This window comes from Pleurodeles waltl, chromosome 6 (genome assembly GCF_031143425.1).
Source record: "Pleurodeles waltl isolate 20211129_DDA chromosome 6, aPleWal1.hap1.20221129, whole genome shotgun sequence".
Lineage (NCBI taxonomy): Eukaryota > Metazoa > Chordata > Amphibia > Caudata > Salamandridae > Pleurodeles > Pleurodeles waltl.
This window is the reverse complement of record NC_090445.1, coordinates 1,574,193,141-1,574,218,682: the sequence shown is the minus strand read 5'-3', so window position 1 is coordinate 1,574,218,682 and position 25,542 is coordinate 1,574,193,141. Positions and strand designations below refer to the sequence as shown.

The 25,542-nt window shown below is 42.9% G+C and overlaps 1 protein-coding gene across 3 annotated transcripts in view; it reads left to right on the top strand.

Annotated features, from left to right (window-relative positions):
• TMEM203 (transmembrane protein 203) overlaps positions 1-25,542 on the top strand; it is a 50,669-nt gene that overhangs the window by 2,202 nt on the left and 22,925 nt on the right. For all 3 annotated transcript variants that reach the window (XM_069241333.1, XM_069241334.1, XM_069241332.1), the window contains exon 2: positions 5,490-5,601. The gene's annotated coding sequence lies outside the window, so the exon portion shown is untranslated. The remainder of the gene's footprint in view (positions 1-5,489; positions 5,602-25,542) is intronic.

Here is a 25,542-nt window from a genome sequence, read left to right as displayed (position 1 = left end):
CATTGCAAAACGTAACAAGAGGAACCAGATGCTAAATTTGCTTTCAACTGGAAGAATGCATCACTGAGGAGTGAAGAATTTAGACAGTGTCCAAATTAACAATGCAGTACTTTTTCCTTCCAAAGACTCCCAAAGTAGTTACTACATGGAATCTTTCTAAATCCAAAAATGCACGAGAACCGCTTGGAATCTTACACCAATAGGAAGACAGCTAGTCTTTTTGGAAAGAACAACACTAATGAGCCATGCTGCATTGCACCACAATGCCAGCCAGGCCTGTTATTCAGCTTTTGTGGCCCTCAAGGTGCCTTCTCCCGTACTGCATAGTCTCGACTGGCCTGCACTGTTACTAAGGGAACCAGGATTCAGTCATAAAAAATTAGAGGTAGGAAAAAGACAAATAATAAGTCATGGTTATGCCAAATAAGTGTCTGCAACTGGGACAGACTGATAACGTCCTGAACATACATGGCGTGGCTCTTCCGTAGGCCAACAATGAGGAGTGTAGAACTGGTGAGAAAAGGCGCCAGGAGTGACTGGTACCCAGTGTATTCTGAGAGCGTTTGCTGCAAGATGATGCAAGAGGAATCGTGATGGGCAGGAGAATGGCCCTATAAAAATAAGTTCCCATTACTATATATATATATATATATATATTTAGTTAGTTAGTTAGTTTAAAAAACAATAACACATACAGTGCCTTCCCTTAGGATCATCATAGCCTAGGCAGATGTGAAAAAAGCAGACAGCTTCTCACGTTGACAGCTAGGAAACAACTCACGGAGCAGGGATTGAAAGTCCACACAGCACTTGACCGCTCCCCTCGACCAGTTACTGATGCAGCAGCAAAACCTGTGCTCTTCCTGCTTCTGTTTCTGTGCCTTGCAGGCAGAGTGGCTCTGACAGCCTTCCTTCCCGGCTCCTTGGTGCACACATTAACAGCTGCTTGAATTCTCAACGTCCTCTCGTGCTGCTGAAACCAGCCGTAAGCTGAATTACCCACAAAGAAAGTCATGCAGGTAAACCATGCCCAGAAGCAAGTAAAGTCCTATTGATCGAAAACCGAAAATGTAAACCTTCCTTGGGGAACCATACAAATATGGCAGTCAAAGAAGTCAACTGCATAAAGGAGTCGAAACACAATAGTGAATTGCTATATCACAAGACAAACATTTCGATGCGTGCTAGAAAAGAGGGCTTTGATAGCCCCAAATACTGGTTAAATCTGTAATTAAAACAATAGTTAGTTCTAGTTAATTGAGCCATGGGAAATTGCCTTAAGCACGGTAACAACAACAAATTTGAAAATTAATATAGGGAAAAAAATTCTTGCACCAGAATACCCAGTGATCACGTGTCTCATTGGGCAAAGCCAAATCTTTGTTCAGGTGCAATTATACAGAGCGAGATGAGCAGTACAATCACATTGTGCACTGCAAAGCGATGCAATTTTCTCGGGTCCCATCATTCATCTCAATCGTGTAATTGCTCTGCTTCCGCCCTAGTGGGTTGTAAATCCCTTTTTTTTTTTTCTTTTTTACGACAAGCCTGGTCTACAAGACCAAATGGCGACATCCAAAAAGCATAAAGCAAGCGTGTGCTTTAAATTTGATAAACATGTTAACAGGGTTAGTTGATTGCCGGGCGTCTTCATCTAATCCACCTAACTGTATACACACTTTCCTCCCAGTGATCTTTGAAACATTTGGCAATCGTGCAAGCCTTTAACTAGGCACAAGAGAGTTGAACCCTCAACACTGGAAAGGCAGTCCTTTCTACTCCACAACAAAGAAGCATATCAAACACTTTTGTTTGAAAATGCAATTTAAAATGTAACGAAAACATAAAATATTGACACAAAATGCTTCAAAAGTTGCAAATGCATCTATGCTTTCTAGCTGTTTGTTTAGATTGTAGAATGTTATGTGAAGCGCACGGTTTGTCTTGCCTTCATGCTCGGTGTTTGGTAAGGTGTAGTGTCTTGGTTGCTTCTTGCCCCCTTCCTGAGGGATCAAAGAAAGCATTGTTGCCACCAAGCCCCCTTTATCTACGTGCCCATACCAGTGGCATTTTATTTTAAGTCGGGCAATTAACTAAGCCCTTAACTAAGCTCACCTTAAAAAAGCAATTGCAGCGCCCTGACAAGCTTTGTACCTCTCACTGCATTCTGCAAAAGCTGACTGCAACATCCACCCCATAAGAGGAATGCCTGCAAACACTCAATCCCCTCTGACTGTGTTTCAAAAGTAGGATGGGTTGGGCATTCGGTGTTTTGAGTCGGGCATGATCTTGAGTGCCCATCCTCATACTATCGCATCTGACCCTTGCTAAAGTCGGCACCTGAGCTTCACCTGATGTGTGGCCAGCAGGGGAACAACTGTGGCTGGGAGGACAGAGGCATACTCAGAGAGGGTAAACTACCACTGTGCCATATGGACATCGTGGGACATAGTGTGAGTGTTGAGGCCCATCGCTCACCCAAGTGGCGCTTACCCTCATTTGGGCCTGGAAGTGATTACAACCCAGGCCCTAACCCTTGTTACCTTACGCTCAGCTCCTAACACCCAAATTACCTGCTCCTTGAGACCAGCTGACCACTATGATGATGTGGCATAACATCCAGAGATGCCAACTTTGAAATTGGTGAACCAGGTTTGAGTCTCGGCATCGGCTGACCCCTTCCTGACAAAAAAAAAATGCAGAGCTGAAAGATAAAACAATAGCCAACAAATTGATGTTTGTAAACTACATGCGGAACGGAATAAAAAATAAAACGATGGCGAAAGCCAACAAAATGCTGTTTGTAAACCACATACAAACTGAATGAAAAATGACAAATGTAGATCTGTACGGTAAGAAGGACGGGTGCAACATGAAGAAAAGCTGACATTTCTAAAATACTTGCAGAAATGAAATGACAGAATAGTGCGCTACCACAAACCTGCATGCACAGAAGGACAAGCGTACAGAGTAACAGGGGCACGCTCCATGGGAGGGGTTGACACACAAAAAGAAGGGACATATAAACAACATTGACCCAAGAGAAGCAAGCCTTTGTGAGGAACACTCAAAGCAACAAATTAAAAGAGGTAAGCAGGGTGTAAGTCCACAAACCAGTCACAGCATGTCTCGAAGAGACCACACATGTGCTATGTAGGCGTAACTTAATAAAAAGTATGGTAACTTATTCATCATAATAATGAAGCTTTGGAACATCGTTCCCTGCCCACTTCGACCTCTAGTTAGGTGTGATCATTAGTAGTGGGATGTGAGTTTCTGCAGATGGTTGATGGCATTAATAGACAAGCTAGAGAAGATTAAGTATTTTTAGGATGCAGGGGTATGACTTTCAAAGAAGGAGAAAGGAAAATTGTGATAGTGAAATGAGTTATGGGTAATTTGCAGAAGTGCGGTAATAGATATCAAGGTGAGTATTCACATGACTTAGAGTGCAGATGGTGGTAAGGAAGGAGAATGTCAGGGGGTCAAGGTCAGTCATTTTGAGGGTACATTTTCCATGGAGTGTTTTTAGGACTAGTGTGGAGGCTTTTTGAGAGAGCCTGCAATCTGGGCATATGGAACTTTAGAAATAAACATTATTTGCCTATGTTAGGTCCTTTTCATTATTGTAGAATCAGGCAAACATTATGTCTGTTGGTAGGTTGCCGCTAGACCTCTGCTTCAGCAGGAATGGCTCAACTGCTCAGGGGTGGGACTTATACATTAATAGCTGGTGACTCGTATTGGGAAGTATCGAAAGCTTTAGGCTGTGCTCAACAGAAACGTTACCTTTATAATCATACCAACATGAGATTATGCACAAGGTAAATAGTGCAATATTGAAAATGAGGTTCTCCAAGTGCTGGAGTGGATGTTTTATGATGTGCATCTTTAAAGCTTGGGTCACAGTATTAATTAGAAAAGTGGAGTACACTGCAGATGCCTGTGATTTAGCATAGGAAGTAGGCGAGGTTAGCCTCCCTAGCCAGCAGAAGTGCCTATATTCCTGTGGCTTGAGGGTAACTAGACACTCAAACGAGTGAGAATGGAGGCTGGGCTCCCCCTTAGAAAGTCAGTCTGGTCATTTCTAGGAAGGAGCTGCTGATTCTTTTTTTTTCCTGAGACCTGCCTGTTTGATAGATGGCAAGTGAGAGGTGTGGGCCTGTAGTTCTTTATTGTTGAAGGAGTGGTAGTTTCCTTTTGTGTCTCTGATTACGTCTACAGGAAAGCTGATGACAGCCAAGTACCTGGATCTCACAAGTAAGCTTCGGGGTCTTAGATTTTAGAGAGATACACATAATTGTTTAGGAAAACATGAGTATTTATTACATATTGTAGCGTAACGAAGATCTTTCTTGCAAAAACATTGAAGTTCCCTTGTTTTTTCAGCCAACAAGTGTTCTGCTTCATAAATGACTCGCTGGTCTGGGGCTTTTTCAAGGATCCAGGGGGAAAGATTGACCCTAGTTTGCGAGATTTCATTGAAGGTCACGTTATATGCTGACAATGGGATCTTTATATAAAAAATACTTTTAATAGGTTTTTCAGGCCCAATTGGTAACATCTTAACATCAAAGTACTTCAGTAAAGGTTTCAAGGTGCAGTAGCCTCAATAGCAATGTCAGATCAGGGAGGCACCTTGTATACCGCTGTTTGAACTTCTGCGAGTGGTGTATGAAGAAAGACAGCACAGTGCCTGGCATTACTTGGAGCTTTCAGTTGTGCGCCCATCTATATTGAGGCTAACTTCTGTTTTCTTAATTAATTTTGACAGTTGCAGTCTTTATAAGTCTGTTATTCGCATCTGATGATTATAATTTTGGATTTGACTAGGAAAGAGGGCCCTGTCTAGAATACACACACAAATACCACAACGTTATCCTCTGTCTCTCCATGGACTACAGCTAATGTCTGGTTGAGATGGGGTTGGGCCATTTATATATGTATTCTCGTACATTACTGTGCTCATGTTGTGGATGCACCAGATTGGAAACGGCCCCAGTGCTACATGCTACAAGAAGCATTCCTTTATACAAAGGCAAATACTCTCAAAATAGGATGACTGATGTCCAGGAAATTGATTTTTTTTGCCGGTTTAGCACGTGCACAGGCACATACAGGAATACGTTTCAGTTGCTAAAAATCTCTTTCATGTGACCTGGTATTGTTTTTTTTGTTTTTTAATGTGACCATACATACCTTTACAATTATGGACAATTAGCTAATATTCTGAGGTGCGGAATGTACCTCCCTTTTTACTTATTTAGAAAACAAAGAGACTACAGCGCATGTTGAACTGTCTGCTGGAAACTTTCTATCTGGGCCCCCTTCCGCAGGAGACGCATGAACTCTTGATGTAAGCAAGAAATGCAACTCTTTGTAAAACTCAATTCTACAGAGCAAAGCATGGTAGTTGCTGAATTATTAAAGGGTAGGTTTTGCAGATATTGTTTCTCTAACAGCACCTCTTTGTCTAATGTGAATTACAGGAATCTCTGGAATTTGGATTGTACTGAAAATCCAGTGATTGCAGGTGATCTATAATTATCTACCATGAATGCTGAATTTGGGCCGTTGCTGCTTTTTCTACTTGGTGGTTTGGTGAGTACCCTGTTAAAACCTTTGTTGAAAGTACGTATCATATTGCAGTAAGGGTCCTCTGAAACAAGGCTATGATAAATATCTACTATCCAGATTCACTCTGTTGTTGTGGAGGATGTAGTGGTCCATGTGACTGGACTCACATTGGTCCTTGGGAGTTTCTATTTTGCATGAGTGTTCCTGCGTGGTTCTACACCCCGTACTGGATCTTGCTGGGGAATACCTGTGGAGGAGACTTATGGAGGGTGCAGGATTTGATGAATGAAGTGCCCTAATTGACACCATAATGCTCCTGACAATAGGTTTCCCTGTGCCCTAGTTAATAGTCGGACATCCACCACCAATGCCCTTGTCTAAGGGAAAGGTTGCCTGTGCTGCTGTTTGACATTTCTACCACAGTCTGTTTGGTCCCCAATGGATTTTGACATCTGTGAGCACACCAGAGCTGTTTTCCTGCTGAACACAAGAATGTGACAGGGACGATGCAGTTAAACTACATCCCCAAACATAGCCAAGAATGGCTACTGTGCCCCTCACCAGACTATAGACCGGCGGACTCTTGATGGCACTTGTTTGTTAAGGAGGTGTTCAATGGTTTTTTAACCTGTATCTCTTTGAAAAGTGTCTACATGAGCTTGTTCAAGTCAATTTAGATTCCCAGAAGGGGGGACCATTCACTTAATACCACTCTCCTTTTTATTAGTTATAGTGTGCATCAAGACCACGTGTCGTGTGAACGGTGCTTGGAGACATAAGGCACGTAGTGCAACATAGATTTGTATTTTAAGACATGCAGTTGTTACCCAGGAAAGGTGTCACGAGGCATCTAAGCAGACTAATAGAAAAACCTAAAGGTACTACCAATCATAACATATAGGAAAAGAAAAGAGCTACGTTTTAATCCACTGCCAAAGCCATGTCATAAAAAGATCTGCCGCCACCCCTCCCTCCCCCCACCAAGCGAGTTCAGAGTATTTTAAACGGGGCAGCAGAAATCTGTTTCATAGTAACCTATGCCACTGATGTGAATGGCTTAAAGCGTGAAGCAAAAACAAAAAAAAATCAGTTGGCAACAGGGCACCAGTGACACATGATCAAGTAATCTGTGAGAATGCCGACTAATCACAAAGAGCGGGTAGGAAGCAGCATTTTGAATAAAGGGAATAATAGCCAGTTGAGCTTTAGGAAAGCCCTGGTATACATTATAATCGAGGCTCCCTACATTAGAGTTAAGGCATCCATGTCGTTGGAAAAATTCATCCAGCCTTCAACTCAAGCACTTCAGAATTTAAGTTTATCCAGTGTGGGTCCACACTAGTCAGACCTATATAAGATGTATAGGATGCTCTATAGCTAGACATCCATTCCTGTCTAGAAACCAGTTTGCACTGGCCAGGAAATAGGCAACTGACCACTCTGCTCACTGAAACATTGGGAAGTCCTTCGGCACACATATGAAATATCTTTATATGGATCAGACTTCTTCACTTTTACTTTAACTAACAAAAGCATTAGTAAAGTAGAAATTGTAGCAAACGTGCTAGCTAAGAACAACCATCTAATAAGCAATGAAAAACCTAAAAACATATACAATAGTAATGAGCACTGGCAAAGCCAGTAGTCCGTGATTATTGTAGAGCTGTTGGCTTTGTCATTTTTTATTTTGTCCTGTTGAACAACAGCACGGCTGTTGTGCAGCATGGTTGAAGTTGGAAAGAAAAAACACCGTGGCACTGCAAGCACTAACCGCGAAAGCCAGTGATGCATTTTCTTAGTATTGGATTGTTCTCGACCTTCACAAAAAAGTTGAATTATCTTACGTCCGAGCTGAAGTTCATCGTGTTGGCCCTGCATAAAGGTAGCACAAAAAAGGTTATGCAGCGCAGGGAGTGTACCTGCATCTTTGCAGCAGTTTGAAACCTGTTGATGTGACTTGGATGATTTGTTTTTATGGAAGGACTCAAAGGGTCAAGCAATGAAGGGTGAAACAATAGGATTTAACAGGCAAGGCATGCAACAGTGGAGTGGGTGCGGGGCAGACCTGACAAGCAGTAATGGTGGAAGAGAGAAGGATAAAGGGCACTGCAAGTAAAATGGCAGAAAAAGTACCTTACTTGGGCAATTGACCAGGGTAGGGACAAACGCAAAAGAGAAAGTTAAGCCGGCACTTGCCAATGAAAGAGAAGCAAAGAATTGAGTGGCGATGAAACCAACCAATGGTAAGAAACAGATGGGCTCCAAGCCCCCTGTAAATAACCAATATGTCTTGCGAGCAACAACACAAGGGCAGTCTCAGGGAAGACCTAAAGTATGGAGTGTAAGGGGGTGACAAAGTAGGCAAATTGTCAAAGAGGCGAAGGTACCCACCAAAACGTACTAAAGGGCAAAAAAAAATCAACCGTGCCCCTAAAACATTTAGGGGTGCTAGTGAAGGCAGAAGATTGTTTATGGAAGTAGCGGGTATGTGTATTGCCTGAGGTGAAACAGCATTTACCACTCAGCCTTGGCCATTTAGGACCTTTACCATGAAGTCTTTACCATGTAGATAAGTTCCACACAGGTAAGTATTTCTACTTTTACAACGCAAGTAAGCCTTTTTTTAAATAACATACTTTTTATGTTTTGTTTTTTTAAGCGATCTTAGGGTTTAGTGATGGGTAGAGGTAAATTGTGGTGAGGGTAACTCAAGGGTATAGGGTGGGTAGAGGTAATGTGAAATGAGGGTCACTTGCAGGCTCAAGGTTGGTTAGAAGTGAAGGGAGGTGAGAGTGACTTGAGGGTTCAGGGCAGGATAGAGGTAAAGGGAGGTGGGGGTTACTTGGGGGTTCGGGTGAATAGAGGAAAATGCAGGTGATTGTGACTTGATTATTCGGGGGTGGGTAAGGGAGGTTAGGGTGACGTAAGGACTCAAGGTAGGTAAAGGTGACTTGAGCGTTCAGGAGCGGACAGAGGTTAAAAGAGGTGAGGGTTGCTTTAGGGTTCAAGGGTGGTTCGAGGTAAAGGGAATTGAGGGTTCTTCTAGGGTTCAGTGGTGGGTAGAGGGAAAAGAAGGTGATAGTGGCCTGAGGGTTCAGGGGTGGGTTGAGGTAAATGGAGGTGGGAGTTACTTGAGGGCTCGGGTGACTAGAGGTGAAGTGAGGTGAGGGCGGCTTGAGGGTTCAGAGGTAGGTAAGGGTAAATTGAGGTGAGGGTGACTTTGAGGGTTCAGGGGTGGGTAGAAGTAAAGGGAGGTAAAGATACATTTAAGGCTCAGGGATGGTAAAGAGAACGATGAATTTATGGTTTTAAGGGTGGGTAGAGGTAAAGTGAGGTAAGGTTGATGTTAGGGGTCAGGTGTGGGTAGAGGCAAGTGTGATTTTTAGGGGTTATGAGTGGATGAGGTCAAGAAGAAACATAAACTTTTTGAAATTTCTGCATGTTTGATGATGAATAAACCATCCTCTAAATTATAAAAGAGGTACCCAACAAATAACTAAATGTGACACAGGCAAACATTAATCCATTGATAAAAGTGACAAGTAGTCGAAATGTATGTTTAGCAAATTGGTCACTTGCCGCAGAGTTTCTTTATTGTTATTTGTTTGCACTCAGCTCTTGGAAAAACCAGGAAGCGCAAGCTTCAACTCTGATGGTTTCAAGCAAAAAAATTAAAAAAACTAAAAACCTAAAACACAGTCCAAGCACTAGCAATGCGGAAGACCAGCAATCTGGAAGTAATCAAGAAATCAATCAGTACTTGGTAAAAAAGAAACACAGAGACAAAGTGAAACCCCAGTGAAGCCGCAGTGCGCCCAGACACTAATGAAAAGGAAGAAAATAAGATTGACAGTGAAGCCAAACCATGGTAACTAAAGGACGGGCTAAAAGTCCTCTTTTAGGCCAAGAAAACCCAAACGTGCCATGCTAATGGTAGAAAGCACTAAACTAAACAAAATATTATTATTTTATTTTTTTTATTCATTGAAATTATCTCTGGAATTTGTAAGCACTCTGAAAATGTGGTGTGGATCCTTCCTGTCATGCTAACTTCACCCTTGTATGGTTTGTGGATTACTAAAAATATTAAGGCTGCAGATCTGTCCTGCAACAGCACTTGACTAAACCCACTTTGACTGACTGCCTGAGCAGAACAGGCCACCTACCTGCCCAGTACCATCCTGACACACTTGAGATACCTTTCCTTTGACGTCACCAACCATGTTTTCGTTAACCATTTCTCAGTCTCCACTCCTTCTTGTGTAGGAAGCCTTGGAAGATGCCAGAAAAAATACTTTGATTTAGGCTGGCTGGGGAGCTGAAATTAAAACAAGCATTTGCAATGCAATAAGTCTTGCATTTGTGATAGATCTGTTGGAAATGTCTTTTACCTGTGCGTTTTGGTTTGGAGTGTAGTGGATGAATGCCAGGTGCCACAGCAACCCTCCTAGGCCTGTAGCTGCAGGAGAGAGAACACAACAAGGCACCATCTTGGGAGTGTTTTTGCCTTATTCCTACAGACTGGCTGTGATATTATACACAGGAGTCTAGAGCGTGATGGGGAAGCACTTGTTACAGCGATTATGGGGGGTATTTGTGGTGGGGCCTCTTCAAACAGGGAGCAGTGCTTTTCGAGGGCTGTTTTTGACTGCACTTCCGTAAGTGGCATCTCCAAGGTCACAGTAGGTGTGAGGGGACCGTCAAAGCCATGACACCAGTGAATTCTGAGAGGAGGAAACAATGGAGTTTGCTATACTTTTATGCCTTATGATACACTGCTCCTCTCACTGTGGCATCCTTGTGTAAACATCTTTATGCTACATGGTTAGGAAAATGGCTGCCCCTACTAACTGAACTCTTATTTGAAGAGGCCCAATTTACATCCAAAGGCTAGATGTTTTTTGCTGTCCAGCTTAAGGCCGTGAAGTGCTTGAGTCTGGAGTCACAACTCCTTTTTCACCTTTTTGGAGATAACACCGTTCACCATCTTCCCTAAAACTAACCTATGTGCTTGGTTGCTGACCCTCCGGAGGTTATGAACACGTTCCATCGCCTAGTGTAAAGCTCTTCTCAAGTCATTTGGTTATTGCACCCACTGCAGAGGTCTTGACAGAACGAGAATGTCACAGATTACAATACTGACAGAGCTTTTTCACCTCTTCATCTCTGGAAGGTTGATGCAAATTAATTATAGCAATTTTATTAAGAATGGCATCTGCATACTTCAAAGTCACCACTAAGCGCCAGTCCTGAGGAGAAGGTTGGACCTGCATCCCCGGCAAGAACAAATGGGAGACAAAGTCAAGGCTCAGCTATTTGAGCACAGCCTCAAGGACCAAAGCAAGCTGTGAGCAGTCTCAAGAGCCACTATGATCTGCATCCTAGGTGTTTTGGATTGGACACTAAGCATTCCTGTATTTAGTTTCACAAGGAGGTTTAAGGAGTGTCAGCAACACAGTAAGACCTCACATGCTTATAACGCTGAAATGCCTCTGAGAAGTAGTTGATATGGAATGTTGCAATTAAAATGTTGCTACAACTCTGATTGATTGAATTTGTGCATTTATTTTTGTTTTATCAGAGCACCAGAGGAATACTAGGGTTCCCTTATTATCAAAGATCTCTGGGATGGTTCCCACTTTGCGGTCCTAGTCCTATTTATTGCTGAACTGTGCCAGATTGAACCAAACCAGATTGCAGTTGCACAAGTTTCACAGTTCTAAGTTTCAGTGCCACCAACACTAACTTAGGATGTATCTTTTTCTCATTGCTGCCCCCCTGTTCCCTGACACCTGAGGTTTTGATCACAAGCAGCAAATACTGAGATAGGTGTCACTAATATTTTTGAATACTCATGGGTGTCAACTGTGGTGACATCTTGTTTCCTGGTTGCTTTCATAACCTTCACCTACACTGGGATCATTATGAGTTTCTGCAAATCTCCCGAACAGTGTTCGGGGAAGATGTGGTGCAGTAACAATGTTTAAATGCCCTCATATATCTTCCACACCATTGACTTAAGATTTGCTCCAGTTATTTAACCTTGCAAATTAGCAGTCCCCTTTACTCCCGACAAATCCTGCCAGTCTCACCACTGGGTCAGTCAGTTTGGGTTTCCCGATACATGCTTAGGTGTTCTACTGGTTGTGTGGGTTGAGTCACTGCAATATTAGATCAGATACACCTACCTACCTACCTTCTTTGAAATGCGAACTATAGAGGAACTAGAAAAAGGGCAGATGGATAGAACGTTTTCATGAAGTTTCGTAGCCCTGTTTTACACTCAAAAGGTTTTTTTAATAAGGTAAATCTTATGAGTATTTACGTTATTCTCTGTGATGACTTCATCTGGGCTCTATACATAATAAAGAATGCTGTTGTGGTTCGATCCAACATGACTCTTAAAGTAATGGATCCTTTGACTGTGGTTATTCACAGCCTGAAATAGAATAGAACAAGGAGATGGTGCAACCTTCACTAGTAAGTTAAATTCCACTTTGTCTGTTGCATCAGCGTGAGGCTCTAGGACCTGGGAAAGAAATACAGATTCACCTGATCTTCCTCCCCACTTGCACTTTCCTATTCAGCTCAGCAGAAGCTGATCCTCGCAATTCTACTACTCCACGTGGCGCTGCAGGTGATCATGTTTGTGTCATGTGACGCATGTCTTTTTGTAAGAAAATAAATAGCATCTTCTTTAAGACAGATGAAGATTTCTGTGGCTCCACAAAATCAGTGTTAAGTGAGAGCAGCTTTCAGCACCAGCTGACACAAACATGATCACCTACAGCTCAGTAAGATCGTGATCCTCGCGGTGAGCTCCGGAGAGCGGCGTCACTGACGTTGCGGTGTCGGAGTCGGTGCAGGAGTCGTCAGGCCCTTGAGGTCACACGCGTTGCAGATCGAACTCCAGGCTGATGAAGTCAAGTGTGCCGGCGTGGATGGTGTCGGGGCTGCGTTGTGAAACGGGACGATGCGACGTGCGGTGCCCACAGGTCACGGTGCAGGCATCGACTCGGTGACGCCGTCCAGCGGTGTCAGTGAGACCATGGCTGCGGTGTGAAGCGGGGCGGTGCCACGTGCGGTGTCCACAGGTCACGGTGCAGGCAGAGTCGTTGTTGTTGCTGAAGCGCTGTTGTCGGTAGGCCCAAGCCATCAGTGCGGGATGGGACGGTGCTTCGTGACCCTCACGAGCAGTGTCCACAGGCCACGCTTGCAGGCAGGATGCCTGGTGACGACAAAGGAGTAGATGGTGCTGGCGTCGGTGGACCGGGGCTGCAGTGCGGGATGGGACGGTGCTTTGTGTACCTCACGAGCGGTGTCCACAGGCCACGGTGCAGGCAGCGGCGCTGGTGTCAGCAGGAGCGGTGGCGTCGGGGATGCCCAGGCTGCGGTGTGAGCAGGCATTACCGGAGTGCGGGGCCCACAGGTCGTGGTGCGAGCAGCGGCTCGGTGAAGTCATCCGATGAGACCAGGGTTGCGGTGCAAAGCGGGGCTATGCGACTTCGTGTGGTGTCGGCAGGTCACAGTGCAGGCCAGCGGCATCGTCGGTGGCGTCGCAGTGGTTTCTCCTCTTGAACAGCACAAAACACACAGTTCCCAGTGCTGCAAGTCGAGGAAACTGAAGTCTTTGGTGTCCCTGAGACTTCCAACAGGAGGCAACCTCTACTCCAAGCCCTTGGAGAATTTTCTCAAGCAGGACACATAGCAAAGTTCACCCTTTGCACTCCTTCCAGGCAGAAGAAGCAACTGCAGGCCAGTCCAGCAAAGCAACACAGCAAAGGGACAGTACTCGTCCTTCAGCTCTTCTCCTGGGCAGAGGTTCGTCTTGATTCTAAAAGTCTGGGGTTTTGGGTCTTCTTATATCCAGTTCTGCCTTTGAAGTTGGCAAACTTGAAAGCAAAGTCTCAAGTGTTTGCAAGATCCTTACTTGGCCAGGCCAGGCCCCAGACCACACCAGGGGGTCGGAGACTGCATTGTGTGAGGGCAGGCACAGTCCTTTCAGGTGTGAACGACCACTCCTCTCTAGCTCAGATGGCTCATCGGGATATGCAGGCTACACCCCACCCCCTTTTGAGTCACTGTCTAGAGGAGAGGTGTGAACATCCCAACTGTCAAACTGACCCATACAGGTAATCCACAAACTGGCAGAGTCACAGAATGATATAAGCAAGAAAATGCCTACTTTCTAAAAGTGGTATTTTCAAACAGACAATTTAAAAACCAACTTCACTAAAAGATGTATTTCTAAATTGTGAGTTCAGAGACCATAAACTCCACATTTGTATCTACTCTCAAAGGGAATCTGTGTCTTAAGGATATTTAAACGCAGCCCCCATCTTAACCTATGAGAGAGATAGGCCTTGCACAGTGAAAACCGAATTTGGCAGTATTTCACTGTTAGGACATATAAAACATGCTAGTATATGTCCTACCTTAAACATACATTGCACCCTGCCCTTGGGGCTACCTAGGGCCTAACTTGGGGGTGCATTATATGTAGTCAAAGGGAAGGTTGAGGCCTGGCAAGTGGGTACACCTGCCAAGTCGAATTGACAGTTTAAAACTGCACACACACACACTGCAATGGCAGGTCTGAGCCATGTTTACAGGGCTACTAATGTGGGTGGCACAACCAGTGCTGCAGGCCCACTAGTAGCATTTGATTCACAGGCCCTGGGCACCTCTAGGGCACATTACTAGGGACTTATTAGTAAATCAAATATGGCAATTATGGATAAACCAATCCACAGTGCAATTTATATGGAGAGCACTTGCACTTTAGCACTGATTAGCAGTGGTAAAGTGCGCAGCGACAATAAACCAGCAAAAACAGAGTCCAAAACCAGGAGGTCAGAAGGCAAAAAGACAGGGGAGACACGCCAAAAAGCTGCCAGGTCTAACATGTGGCAAGAAAAGTGTGATTATTAGTTTACAGCGCTAATAGCTTTAACTCGAGCAAATGCGATACCCACTAAATTGCAAATGCTTGTTTTTAATTTGTAGGCCTCTTAATTGCGTACACTCCTTTTATTACACTTCTGATATATCTAGTCGTCGAAACTATGGTGTTAACAGTGCATTTGCCCACAAGAGGGCACTTGAGTCAAGATCTGAAAACAGATACAGTATATTTCAGCAGAACTGCCGCCAGACCAGGAGCAATGGCAGTGTGACTGGTAGACAAGAAATATTCTGACCAAATATTGCATGGTTCATCGCCATTGGGTAAAATATTAAGCCAACATTTCAAAGAAAATAAAAGCACTGAATATGCAAAATTCTTGTGGATAAGGCAACCCAGGGAGCTTTCTAGAACCCTGTGTGTTCCAGCTCTGAGTATACAGCATCTTTTCAGGATAGAACAGCAGTTGTATTGAATGCTTGCAAACGATGTAACATGGCTTTGTTTACTTGCAGGCTTTCCGCATGTCTCGGGGCGGATTGAAGATTGACGTGTGCTTTTACATTCACACATCTCTTACATGACTTCATTGTATGCACAGATAAACGTGCACGCACAGAAGGTATACTACTGTATATGTCTCTTCCCCCCTGGGGGGGTTGGGGGAGGGGGGGGAGGGAGGAGTGAAACTTTTGCACCAACTGTTCAAAGACACAGTGTTCACGGCTGTGAAGCCACCATCCGTATTCTGAACAAACTGCACCTCAGACAAGGCAATGTTGTTCTCCAGAACAGAGTCTCTGCCCTTACTGTGGCACGTCTATTTCCGCAGTACTGGCACACCCTTCACCCACTCATATTTGTGCCGTCTGGGGTCCAGGCATCTCTGTAGGGCCCCAAGTACCCCTAGTTACATGATTCCAGTGAGCTCAAGACAACCCCTGCCTGCTTTTGTTGAAAAAAACACCTGCCGCCCGCTGTCCCTAATCAATCCACACACGCTGTTGCAGGCCAGCAACACTGAGTTTGAAACATCCGACCAGGTACAGCTACAGCATACACCAAACCGGTGCTCTCGCAGGTTAAAAAGCATTTTTTAAAAAGCCAATACATTTTTGCATAGCTGAAACCCATTGGCTTTGTTAATGTATGTTATGGTTTCAAACACTATGATTTGGGCTTTGAAACCCTAGAAATGCATTTTTTAGGAATTTGTAAACTTATACGGACTCCCAAATTATGATAGTGACCCCATACCGATTTGGTATTTAAAAGGGACATGTGGCAGACGTCTCTTCCAAATACCGAATTGGTATGCAATGTATTAATGTTTTGCAACCAAAATCCAGTTGCAAAACATTGAAAAGTTAGACTGTCAAGTTGGAGTGGTTACCATTCGCAAAAAGGGAAGGGGTCTTCTAGGGACCCCTTACCGTTTGTGAATGTTAAAAAAGCGTTTGTTGGGGAGTAGGAAGTGGTTCAGGGTACCACTATGAACTCAGACTTAAGAAGGAAAGTATTTTTTTAAACGCAGCACCATTTCCTTGTAAGGAAAACGTGTGCATTGGAAAAAACTACACTTTGTTGAAAAGCGATCATAGATAAGTAGGTCTGCTGACCCTAACAGGCCACCATGTCTGTGATTGTCTTCAAGCAGAGTCCCAGTTTGCAACTAGCCTCCTTAATGTTCACAAGATGTTTTGGATTGTGACCCACTACAAATAAACAATAAAAAAACGGACTTATTAGTACGTATGCAGTGTCATAAAATACTTTACTTGTCGCAAAAATACTGGTTATAAATTGTGACTGGCAAATAAAAATGGTAAATAATACAGCTGTCTTTGCAGCCTCTCCTGAATGCTAAGTACGAGATCATGACCGCTTCCCCTAGTCACCGCCACTGAATCCCACGCATGGCAACCTTCCCTATTCCCAAATTACCACTGCACAATAATCTTTTGTAATCATTAAAGATAATAATGAGTTGAAGAGACTGACAATAAAATGATTCAGACCTGAGATCTGATGCTCCCATACTCGTTAGTCGGCCATCTAAGCCAAGACTTGTGAGGAAGGGTGATACCTACAGTAACAGTGGTGGCTGTGGTCACCATGTTGTTCAGGAGACTAATGATTCCCACACATCTCCAAAATGGTGGCCAATGCTGACCCTCTAGAGGTCTTTAGGACACTCCTGACTGTAACTGGAGGTGGATTAAGCCGAATCTTGCCTCTGAGTAGTGACTAGCGACATGAGGGTGTTGCTTGTGGAACAGAGGAGTGCAGTCGCCTGCTTTCTTGCTGCATCTGGTGGTGCGGAGTAATCCTGGCCGGGAGGAATGACCAGCGCCATTGCTGGGAGCAGGCATTAATACCAGAAGAATGATGAATTGGCTGGACCTGGACCATAGAAGGATATGGCCTATCGACCAATGGAAAGCGAGACCAGAGTGCCTCCTAAATAAATTAAGCATTTAGACAGGAAAACGCTGGAAGCTGTTTTATCTCAAGTTGGGGATCAATCTTTGTGCAATGCTGGGCTAATGCTTACCTGGCTCATAGGTGGCGGTGAGTCTGCAGCCCTCAACAAATCATAATAAAAATGTTACCAGACCTGCTAGTCTAGTGTTCTGAATACTTGACTTAACTGTAATGCACTTGACCCGTAAACTGGTCTCAAATAGCTTGATCCTAGGCAAATATTTTATTTCAGCAAGCCGCCTTTTTCTTCATTATTGCAATTCTTTCATTTTTTCCTACAGCATTTCTGCTGTAGGAAATTTTATTTCATTTAATAGTCTAAACTTTTGCTCCATATATAATAGAAATCTAGCCCCTATATAAGGTACACATGACGACCCCTTCATTGCCGCCAAGTTCACTAATAGCATTGTCATCGGGGCGGGTGCAGGGATTTACCTCAGTTAATATATAAAAACTCCCTTTCAATACATATGTTACTAAACCACGATGTGGTAGCGCACCGTCATTTACAAAGAGCACCTTTTCCTTTGAAATGTCCACAAACTTACCCACTTACTTGCAGTTTTACTGATAACACTATAAAGTGTATGAACAATAATTTGTGGAAAATGGGTATTATCAAAAATGTTTCTCATTTGCACATCACCAAGTAAAGTGTTCTGATTTGTTTTCATATTAATTTTTTATTGCACAAAAGTGCTCTCGTAACTACTGAAATATATTTTGAAATGTTTATGTAGTTCATTTACAAGCTATTTAAATGTTGTTAGGCTGTAGGATGTCAGGTTTTATTTCTATCATTTTACACTCTGTGCAGCACGATTGTCAGACAGTTCACTTTACACAATTTTACCAACTTTATAGTGAGAAAAAGAAAATTAAACACCAACCTACAGAATAAAATAAGCAGTAAATTGTATGAAAACATAAGCTGATATTTGACCTCTGGTCTGAACACAGAGCAAAAGTGACAAGATAAAAACTAGATTTAAAGGCATCTTTATTGCTCATGCACTTTCCAAGTGAACAGAACACCTGTCCTATATCACCTCGCCAGAAGGCCCTTAAAATTGCTCGCCCGGATAAAATATTACTCGCCAGAGCAAGTGGTCAATGAGATTTCTCTCGAGGCCTAGACTGAAGAGTTTGGCAGTTTCTTAGGAGACTGGCCCCAACAGTGTCCTTTTGCTAATGCCTTGGTCTCCATCAGTCACTCCTGGGGCAAATAAATCAGCGATGGCCATGCTAGTGAACACCATTTTATGAACGTAGATGACGTAAGAGTTGATAATATGAAAACTAGAGAAATGGGCGTGGCCAAAAGAGTAAAACCACTGAACTCCACCTGAAGCCCTCTAACCTCCAGGCTGGTGCTGATTGTAGGGCCTTGCTGAGCATGGCACTTATAGACTTGGGCCCACCTAAATTGGTATGAGATAAAGGTGGTGTTGCTTACCAGTGTCCTGCAGTTTTGTCAGTTCTGCTACTTTTGGGTTCTGCTTTGTTCCTTGGAACGAGAGAGTTGGGTGCAGTTCATTGGGTGGGAGGTGACCTTTTTGTGGTCTACCCTCTTGTCACCTTGCGTATGTAAGTGCAGTACTTATTTGATGGTATATTAGTTGGATTATGTCTTCTCTTATCAGGGAGTGGGAACGTTTTTAAGCTTTTTAGACCGTGAATAGTGGTTATTGAACAACTGAGTGAGAGGTGTGAACGATGTGCTGAGGCAGTGTAATATTGCAAAAACTGTTTTCTGGAATGCAATCAAGATTATTTGGAAAAAGGTTGCCAGGTACTTGAAACCTAAAACAGAGACATAGCTAACACAACAACAATAATTACGTGGCATGACCAGACATTAAGAATTTTATATTAAGAAAAACAGGTTCTAGTCGTGTGTCAGGCACCAGGGCTTCCTACAAGAGGCACACGTTAGTATCTTGAAACACAGGGTGGTAGCTGAAAAGTGAAAGGGACAGATGTATCCCTCACGGTACTCCTCCAATGCTTTGTGAGTAGAAATTCGATTTGACATTGTCCCGTTCAAGCCTACATCAGAACAACTGGGCAGGGAAAGCAGCTATGTAAAGCTTTGTGGTACCCTAAATGGCCAAGAAATGTATTTCCTAAATGTATACAAACCAAATATAGTTGACATATCATAATTCTTCCGTAAAGTAATTGATTTGGGTACACGATGGCTTACTGGCCCAACGATCTGGAATTTCAGTTATTCTGTCAGGAGTGAAAGATAAATTTCCTCCCTGGACGACTTGACTACAGGCTTACTTTGCAGATTTTGAATACTGTTTTGGATCTAGATCTGATGAGTGACGAGACTGACACCCTTTTCTTTCTTCCTTCTCACCCCACAGGATGTATAATAAGATCAATTATTTTTTCTTAGTTGTGAGTTAAATGGTGGTTGTGAAGATGAGTGCTGTTTACGGCAAATACTCCCCAACAACACACAGCAAATTCTCTCTTAATTTTAACATTATCGAAGACCTCACCACCAGGAAACAAAGGGAAGAGAAGCTGCCGGATGAGGTGTTTAGAGATACAATACGATATCATCATTTTTTTATAGTAATTGGGGCCTAGTTCTACAAGGGCTGGTAAAGAGAAATCAGGAAGGTGTTGTTTTAGGGGTAACTGAATTGATAAAGTATGTATAGTGTTTGGCCAGTTGCACATGTGCGTTACTAAGCTTGAGGCAAAGATGATAGAACTGGAGCCTGAAGTTGAAAGTGCCGGATCAAGATCCAAAACTTTTATAACATAAGTGCAAACTTAACGACCTCTATTCTAGACTAGATACGTTTTCACTGACAGTCTTAGTAGAGAAGGTGATAAATCGGGGAAAATGCTGGCATGGTTGTTGAAAAGGAAATGTAACCGGAAAAGAACATTGCAAACGGTAGACAAGCAGGAACGAGTGCAGGATACCCAGGGAGCTATTAATGAGGCATTTACGTCTTAACTACAAGTGCCCTATACACTGCCATAAATCACAAACCGCTATATACACAGACCTAAACCTCAAATATAGCCGTAGTTGAAGAGTATGTGGTGCTCATTGGGTTGGTAGGGCTACCACTATACTTAAGGACTGTTCTGTAAAAGCCCTAAGCAGAGTTAACAAAGCAGAGTTACAGGCAGTCCTTGCAGGTATGTAAAATGGGAAAACCATGAGGATCATTGATTTACCAATTGAGTTGTATAAGATCCTTCTGATCTCACTATTAAATAAGGTGTCTGTGGAGGTCCTGGAGACTGGCTGGGAAGGCAGTTCTTAAACCTGAGAAGGATCGCAATAACATGAATTCATATCGAACCTAGTTATTGATTAACCCAGACATAAAGATTCTGAGTAAGGTCATTGCTATTGAAAGTGGCAATTACTATTCCATCTAACCCAGAAAGGATTGCCATTGCAGAAACACGATTGATAACATACACATACTACTACATATACAATATTTCTTAGAAATAAACAAGAATAATTCTGCTGTGGCCGTGTTTAATATTGAAGGCCTTTGACACAGTGGCATGGTAATACCTGATTAAGGTGTTGTGGATACTCTGTTTCATTCAAGGCATTGTGAGCTGAATTAGATTATTATACTCCCGTCAGTGGTCAAAAGAGGCAAAGAGCAGGCACAGGGGTGGGAATTGAGCTGGGGCACACAATGGGACAGCCCACTCTTGCCACTACTATTTGCCATAATGCCACGTTGGCCGACACAGTGAAGCGGGAGTTAGCTGATTGGGGAATGCGATTAGGAGTTTGTGTGCATAGTTTGTTATTGCACATGGGCGACACCTATTTATAGCTGTGAAACTTGGAGGCAGCCATTTCTCTTATGCCTTGACTCCTTAACTAACTCTGGAGTATGAATGGTTTGCGAACCAGTTGGTCTAATTCTCGGCTATTGCCAATGGGGCATTGGTCCACCAGGTCGAGGGCTCACTACCGGAACTGGGTATGGCATGGCAACTTAAGGTCCTGAAATACTTGAGAATCATCTTTACTCACACTCAGATTATATAGATCTTTACATTACATGAACGTTGGTGTGTCCCTAAAGGACATGTGTCATTCTGTCTCAATTGTGGATGCAACTTCTGTTGTCCTTGATGTGATGAGTGCACTGGTAAAGATAGTGATACTTTTGAAATGTTTCAGTTTTTCAGGGCTTGATTCTTGCTGACCAGGGCAGTATTTCAATGCCTTGATAGTATATTGATAGGCTCCAGCCTCAAAATTATGTTGAGTACCATATTAAAAAGGATGTTATTACTTTATGTAACCACTACAGCACTTGCTGGTGTCACTAAAATATTTCCTGATCTATGAAGAAAAGTTGGTTCCTGGATTGCATGGAGGCACTCTTTCAGAAACAATAGATGCTGACTAGAAAACCTGGGCTGTGTACCTCTTAGTTAACTTCATTGTTGTCCTTGGTCTGGCTGGTGAAGAAATGTTTGAGGCTGGTCCCTCTTTTAGCCAACTTTATCTTATGGGGCATCCCATGCATTCATAAATTACATGCTGGGATATGTTGCTAGATGAATTGAAGGACGTTACCATCGAATAGGAAATATATAATTACAGCGAGTTTTTGACCTTTGGAGAAACCAAAGTGCAGTTTGGAATACAGGCTGGTCAGTTTTTGGTACACACTAGAATAGTGAAAGCTGCCTAGAATATACGAAGACTTCCCAGGCAGACCGCCATACTCTGCACTATTGAGAGAACTACAGACACTCATGGGAGGTGGCCAGGCTTTATCTGTAACATGCACTGCACTGTGTGGCGACCTTTTAGTGAAGCCATTGTATGGACATAATTGGAAGAGACATGGTTGTACCATTAACAGACACTGACTGGAGTAAGATCTTGGCCCATAACAATTCTTTGACAAGCAATGCAAGGTTTCGTATCATGCAATTTAAAGTAGTGCTAGGGCATACATATTCCCTTGGATATTAACGAAAACGTACACATGCAAATCGTGGGCTCGCCTAAGATATTAGGGAGACGGATCTGACCTACTGCATATGATGTGGAGCTGACCAACTGTAGTGCCTTATTAACCATATGTGACAAGCAACCTTCCAAACACCATATTTTGGCCCTAAGCCAAAGAAAGCAAAAATATGCTTCAAATGTGAGGACGGGTCCTTACTCTTAATCAAAAGGCACATAATGATTCTCTTGCTAAAATCAGTTGGCAACGTCCTGAGTTATGGAAACAGAATAAGACCTAGTGGCCGATTGTGGTAGAATCTCAGGAAGAATGATAAGTTACCAAAGGGCCTGCTGGATTGGGGAGAATTGATATACTATGCTGAATGATGAGGATGATATAAACTCCTTAGAGTAACAGACTGTCTGGATCCTTAAATTTGTTACCCGAACACCTGGTGAACATTTCCTAAAAAACAAACTCGGCGCTCTTATTTATTCCTTTGACCTAGAACTGTTGTTTGCTGCTATCCTAATGTGCAAGGTGCCCATTAGACCTCTCTGTGTTGTTTAGAACTACATTATTAACAATTGTGACAAGGGAGTTAACCCTTATACCTAACATGCCAATGCAACATAACCTGCCCTAGTCATTAACTAGCATGCCATACCATTCTGCCCTAATCATAAATACATGAAAGATTGTCATAGTTACCAGCAGGCAGCATTCTGTTGTCTCACCTGTATGTGACTTTTGTGCAACTAGTTAAATGCATTGCATCAAATATACGTAGGAGGGGAGAAAACCCAAAATACAAAGAAATAAGGAGGACAGAAAATGCACTAAAGTATACGTTTATAGGTTTCTAAGAACGACACATCAATACATTAAAGTAACTATTAAGGAAAGTACAACCCCAAAGAGGATAATTGATAAAGTTCCTTAAGGGTTTTGGATACGAGTGAGAAAGCCAAGATAACAGTTGGACGGGCTCCCATGTGATAGCTATCTGCTGGTTCCAGGACATTGAAAAGCAGGCGGCGGGGATTTGAAGTGAAAGGGAATAGAATGGTTGGGGTGGATTAGAACAATTGCTTTTTTGTTGAACGACTTAGCATGGGAAGGGAAATATGGGTAGAGAGTAAGGATTTTAAGCTTGATCTTGGGTTACTTTTGTTTATGACTTGCTGGCATAGCATAGAGCCCATAGCTAAACTCTGGGGTATTTTTCATGAGACCTGCTTCTCTGTATAAATTCTGTATGATTCCCTGCCCTATAGCCAATAAAGCCGATCACATTTAGGTGACCATGGCTTATATACTTTTCTTTACTCTGCAGTCCTGATACAAAACCACAGCTGGCATCATTCCAGCCTGCTAATCCTAGAGTGAAAGAATCTCCTAGGGTTATAGACCAGAAACATTGAGTATATTGTCACTTAGGGTTCTTCTTTTTTTTATCTTTGAGTAAGGCGTTATGCATTTGTAATTTAAAAAAAAAAAATGTTTTAAGGAATGCATCTGTTTCTTTTCTTGCATTGTATCAGATTGCAGCTGATTTATTAAGTGGCTCCTTCCATGCAAACATTCTGTCAGCCTTTAGCTTCACAGGTTTTCGAGATAGACTGGCTTTCAAATTTCATGCAGTAAAAAAAAATGGTATCCGTGTCTTTAGTTTACGCAAAGGGAGATAGATAATGATTGTGGATAAAATGTTAAAGAAAGTTGTCAAGTTGGTTTGGTTAGCCATATATGTTTCAGTGTTCCCGATCGAGTTACATTTGTCTGAATCATCTAAATAGCTGACATTCATCTGGAGGGTGACTTTGGCACCTTTCCCAGACTTCTTTCGAGTTGTAGCTTTTCGCTGAGTCATAGGGCCTGATTTAGATGAGAAAGTTAATGGAAAAACTTGGCATAACCCAGCCAACATATTGCCTACCCCTCTGGTGAAAAAACTGCGAAAGCTGGAGTTGTGTAGACGTCAGATAGCAAGCCAATGAAAGCTACACACACTGCACCATCCCTGTGCTAGTGTGCACAGGTAAATGTACCAAAGGTGCCAGTAATTCAACCACACTATCAAGCGTGGCTGATCTCCCACCATGTTGAGTGGAGTTACCTCCATGAAGGACTATTATGGAAAGGGTGGCTGAATTTCACATAAAGTTAAATATTGCACCATTCATATGCTTGGTACCACTTCTGGTACATTAAGGAGAACACTTCTGTGGGCACTAAACAATGCATCTCGACTTGTAGGTACATTTCAAAATCGCACAAGAGAAATGTGATTTTGGTACTATTCCCACAGCGGTCATATGTTGGCAAACATAATTTCCACCCTCCAGACTCTGATAATGCTCATCATCTCAACTTTTTGAGCTTTTTTAAAATTTAAAACATAAGACAGTGCATGGCAATTGGTAGCGAACTGGTGCTCTACACTTGAATAGCCCTTCAAAGTTGCCAGAGGATGCCTGCAGAAACACAACAACATTTGGGGGTGGGGGGGGATGTAGGTTGCTGGACTTGCTATGAGCTAGATGGTTCTGAAAACACACCTTTGTGTAGTGATACGATGTATATGTATTGTCATAAGCCACTGCACTTATACATCGCTGTTGAACCATTCTATATTTCATGTATATGGATTTGACGATATTGTTTCTCAGCTGAGGCCTGTGAACATTCATGAGGTGAGCTGACACTGATGCCCTGCTGCCCCAACTGAGGATAATATATGGAGCAATGTCTTGAATCATTTGGAGCAGGACATTGCCATAGACAAGGCAGGGACAAATCACAATTCTCACCAATGCACTTTTGCCTGCAGACAGCAGGAGAAGCATGACCCTTTTAAAAAGTTTTCCGCACCTTATTGACTGGAGATACTAGAAAGAATGATCAAAAAGGAAGACCAGATAACAAATCTTGCAGGCACTGGCAAAGTGGCTGAAAAGCAATAGACTAGGATGGTTCCCGAGCTATTGGCAATGGCTAAGTGTAATTAAAGCATTCCTTCCATCGCTTTCTTGTTGGTTGCAAAAAAGTGCAGCAGGTAAGCCCGGATGTGCTTCCTGTGCTCATTGCCACAGGTCTCCAGCTTTACCTCACTGATGGACGTGTGACAGAACAACGCATGCACTTTCCACGCATGCCTTTACAATGCAGTAAGTATAATGCATGGTCATTACCACGCATGCACTTACCACAAAATGTTTTTACCACACATATGATTTTACCACGCATGTCTTTACAACAAAACAAGTCGTAGTAAAGGCATGGTTGGTAAATGGATATATGCAGGGTAAAAAGTGGAGGGGGGGGGGTGTGTGTGTGTGTGTGTGTGTGTGTGTGTATACTTTCCACCCAAAAACCCTACCTACTCTAAAATTTCTTACCACCCCTAAAATCTAAACACCCCTTACCACCCCAAATCCCATACTCACCCTAAACCTAAAAATGCCCTTACCACCCAAATACCCATACCCATCCTATATCGAAAACTGCCCTTACCACCCCAAAACCCATACTCACCCTAAAACCTAAAAATGCCCTTATCACCCCATACCCACCTTAAACATAAAAATGCCCTTA